This window comes from Mastomys coucha, unplaced genomic scaffold (assembly GCF_008632895.1).
Source record: "Mastomys coucha isolate ucsf_1 unplaced genomic scaffold, UCSF_Mcou_1 pScaffold22, whole genome shotgun sequence".
Lineage (NCBI taxonomy): Eukaryota > Metazoa > Chordata > Mammalia > Rodentia > Muridae > Mastomys > Mastomys coucha.
The window spans coordinates 56,541,407-56,546,134 of NW_022196905.1; the positions used below are offsets into that span (position 1 = coordinate 56,541,407).

At 37.8% G+C, this 4,728-nt stretch overlaps 1 long non-coding RNA gene across 1 annotated transcript in view; it reads left to right on the top strand.

Moving 5' to 3' along the window:
• LOC116070477 overlaps positions 1–1,489 on the top strand; it is a 10,489-nt gene extending 9,000 nt beyond the window's left edge. The window contains exon 3 of the long non-coding RNA XR_004110415.1: positions 1,450–1,489. This is a non-coding gene — a long non-coding RNA (uncharacterized LOC116070477). The remainder of the gene's footprint in view (positions 1–1,449) is intronic.
• The last annotated feature ends 3,239 nt before the right edge of the window (positions 1,490–4,728 follow it).

The window sequence follows — 4,728 nt, forward strand, 5'->3', positions numbered from 1 at the left end:
AAAAAAAAAAAAAGAAAAAGAAAGTAAAAAAATAGAATAAAAAATATTTCCAAAGAAAATTTAAAAAAAGAGCACTGTGAACAAAAATTATAGAAACAGAGGAGAGGAAAAATTTGCTGGTTCAACAGTGAATAGCATTCTAAAGTAAAGGCATGGATATGAAAGATCAGCCACGTGGCTGATCAGAGTCAGAAGTATCAGACAAAAGGATTATGAACTACATATCTAGCATACTTTATTCCTAAAAGGAATGGATTACATACACTCCTTTAATTTATTTGTGTGAGTTTCCTGATATTTCAGAAATTATTTAGGTCAGACCTACTGTCCTATGGAGAAATAGGAATTGAACACCTCATATTCTTAGTGATAAAATACCTGATATTCTTAATAAGTCAGCCATGTTTAGCCTAAAGTAATTGCTGAAGATAAGATAGAAAGGTTTAAAAATCCAAGAGTAAAAATCAGACTCAGAAACCTTATACAGAAATCTGAGGTCAGGGGAGCCTCTTGTAGATAAGACCAGTGTCTTAGTCACTGATTTAGTGCTGTGAAGAGACACCATGACCAAGGCAACATTATAAGGGAAGACATTTAATTGGGAGCCTTGCTTACAGTTTGAGAGATATAGCCCTTTATCACCATGATAGGGAGCATGGCAGCATACAGGTAGGAGCTGAAGCAGTAGCTATGAATTATTTCATGAGAGAAAGACAGACAGACAGACAGACAGAGAGAGAGAGACAGAGACAGAGACAGAGAGAGAGAGAGAGAGAGAGAGAGAGAGAGAGAGAGATTCTGGGTTTGGTATGGTCTCTAGAAACCTCAAAGCCCACTCCTAGTGTCATACTTCCTCCAAAAGGCCACACTTCTTAATCCTTCTAATCTTTTCAAATAATGTTACTCCCTGGTGACTAAGCATATAAATAATACATGAGCCTATGAGAGCCATTCTTTTTTTTTTAATCAATCAGGTTCATATATCATTAAGATCACAATTTACAAGATGCCAGTACAATAATTTCAGAGCCAAATGAAAAAGATAATGTATTAACCCAATTATTCTAACCTTATGAAAACCTTATCTACTTGTGGCTGTTTAAAACCACACGGGGGCTGGATCGTCTTCCTGCTCATCTGCCTCCATGATGATTTTCCTGCTTTCCTCTGACCTCAGACCACCTCACTCCTAAACTTCTAGCTCCGCCTCCCTATTCCTGTCTAATCACAGACCTGTCATTGCCCAAATGTGATTAGACAGAGACGATGCTACAATAACATCCGTATTCTCCTTACTAAAGGTAGTGACTCCAGCTTCTTACTGGGGAACCCTGTAAACATTGTCTGCAGAAGCCTATTTTCTTTTTTTTGTTTGTTTGTTTTTTGTTTTGCTTTTTTTTCTTTTTTTTTATTAGATGTTTTCCTTATTTACAGTATCTCCTTTCTCAGGTTCACCTCCAGAAAAAAGAAAGAAAGAAAGAAAGAAAGAAGAAGAAGAAGAAGAAAAGAAAAAAACAAAAACTAAAACAAACTCCTGCTCCCCCACCATCCAGGTGCTCCCCACCCCCTGCTTCCTGGCCCTGGCGTCCCCTGCACTGGGGCATAGAACCTTCAGAGGACCAAGGGCCTCTCCTCCCATTGATAACTATCTTGGCCACCCTCTGCTGTACATATGCTGCTGGAGCCATTAGTCCCACCATGTGTACTCTTTGGTTGGTGGTTTAGTCCCTGGGAGCTCTGAGGGTACTAGCTAGTTCATATTGCTGTTCGTCTTAAGGGGCTGCAAACCCCTCAGCTCCTTGGGTCCTTTCTCTAGCTCCTTCATTGGGGAGCCTGTACTCAGTTAAATGGATGGCTGTGAGCCTCTACTCCTGTATTAGTCGGGCACTGTCAGAGCCTCTCAGGAGATAGCTATATCAGGCTATGGGAGCCATTCTTATTCACACCACTAGTACCTCAGAAGCCTACCATTTCCTGAATTAGCTTTTCTGACTTTGATAGTCTCGGCAAAGAAATACAAAGTTCAGTTCTAATGTTTGCTATTCGAGAAGTTTCACCAAATTTCAAAATATGCCATATGTAACTAAATATTCTCCATTTCTAGTGTTTTTACCTCCAGGGAGACACACACACACACACACACACACACACACACAGAGAGAGAGAGAGAGAGAGAGAGAGAGAGAGAACGTATTGTTTACTACTATGCTGTTGTTGCATATATGCATATAACTGAAGATGACAGCAGTTGAGTCAAGCTGAATACACAATGCCACACATCAGAAGCAAGCAATTTAAGCCATTTGATGATTAGCATTTTTGTAGTGTCTTGGTGTCCGCTAAGAGCACCATTGTCCAAGCTTACTGCCTAGTTCTCTTCTGTCTGGAAATTCTATTTGCCTTAGGTTCTATTGAGTTCTTCCTTTCTTTGTAGGATATAATGCACAGTGCTACAATTGTAATTGTAAGAAACTCTTGCCATGCCGATAGATTGTGCTTATATATGTGCTTATATATATGAAATATGTCTGTTTCAAAAATGAACTTTCTCCTCTATTACCATTGAAACAATGACAACAGAAAGACTAATCAATAACTGGATTTTTCTTTCCATTAGTCCAGAGAATGTGAACATGATATTTGATCAATTGTTCTTTATAAGATTTGAAATTGCAAGAAAAAGAATGCTAAATTTCTATAAAATATGTTTTATGGGAATGATGTAACTATTTTCTAAGAAAGTGATTTAAACCTTTGGATGATAAAAGCCTTTGAATGTTACCCTTGTGGTAATGCTGTATTTTACCTTAAGGGCCACTGTGATCATCAATTTTCCCCATGAAACAAATCACTGGCCAACCAAAACCACTATTACTTCTGAATTTCCCCAAAGGCTCTTCCATTCCCACAAAGCAAATGAATTGCTGCCTCAAAGAAGCAGTACAGAAGTGAGACAGAGATACACTTTATGTGAAAGTTTCATCCAAGACAGACTAGCTTCATTTTGAGACTTAGCTGTGTCGGTGAGAAGGAAAAATAAAGAAGATATTGGGGGCCAACCACCACACCAGCAAGGTGGAAAGAGATAGTCTTAATGGCTTTCACTAGAAAGCAGTTTCATGAAGTAACTACGAAGGCTAGTACATTTTGAAAACACCTTCATTTCATCTGCCTGAAAAGCCAATGGAAGAAGTGGTGTTTTGTATTATTTATCTCTCTCTCTCTGCATTCATCTCTCTCTTGTATTGAGCTGCACATGTCAACAGATTAAAGAGTTTTATGAAGTTGCACACTGGATGGTAGTTGCTAGTAAAACATGACAACTGAGTAAATAATACAACAGAGTCAAACTTAGGAAATATATAATAAACATAATAGCAAAAATAAGTAAATAAGGCATTGTATGGCATTCTAGAAATTCTTGTATCTTTGGTGTTTAGTGCCATGCAGTAAATAGGGGTGTCATTCACAAAATATATGCTGAAAAAAAAAATCCAGGAAAGCCCAGTTCAGTGGTGCCAGGATGTGCAAACCCAGATGTGCCTTGAGAATGAAAGGGAAAAAAAGGCAGAAACGTCTAGGATTACACAGAATGAAACATATTGTGTTCATCCTGAGAGTCTCACGAGAAAAGCCATTTCCACAAGATTGATATAAATTTAAAACAAGCTTTAATTAACTACTGACCAAAATGGAGTTTGATCAGGAGGACTCTCTGGAAGTTCAGCAATGGACAGGAGTTGTAGGAGGGCAAAACCATACAACAACAATCCCATGTGGCTTTGTTGTTTCCCAGAACTACAACTCCAGTATTCCAGGAATGCCTAAGGCTCTTCCAGAAGACCTAAGTTCAGGTTTCAGCATTCATATAAGAAGGCTCCAAATTGCCTCCAGCTCCAGGGGCTCTGACCTTCCTCTTGTGGCCTCCAGAGATACCATACACACATGCCAAACAATCGCATAGAAACATATTCATGAATTTAAAATAAATTTGTTTCAGAGGTAAATGTCTTAATTTTTTTTCTTCATGCTTGCCGTGCTCATATAATACCTGGTAATAGGGCAGCCATATAGCCACATGCGGATAAAGGTACATGCTTAGAATGCTGAGCCAAACGCTGAACAGAAGCTACATCCTTTGACACATTGCAGAGCCACTACTTTAGTCATTGATACTTAGATTTTTTTTCCCTTGGCCAAGACAGACTTGGTATTTACTTAATCTATTATCTATATTTGCTTGAAATCCAAAATAGCCCTCACTTGTGAATAATTTTGACAATACTTTAAAAAGATACATAAAATATAACTTTCACCTTTATGTTTCTATAAATTTATTATCTTGTTGCAAGAATAAGTATTAATCCTTGAAATTTTCCCCAAGTCTCTTTATCAGCAGCTACAAGAAAGACCGCACATACTCTTTATAGATTGAATCACATTTTCAGCTCTTCCAAGTCTGATTCATTACTTTATCACTGTGGATTTTTTTAAATTTAGCTATATTTCTCTTTTTTATAGTCTTTATATTTTTCATTGAGAATTCAGTACATGTATATAACATATCACAATCATATCCAGTCTTGACTCACCAGCACCAACTCTCCCAATGGTCTCCCATCATATCTCACTCCCCACATCATGCCCTCTGATAATTTTGGTTTTTTTTTTACACTACTGTATCCAATTAATGCTACCTATTGCTTATAGACATGGGGTCATCTATTG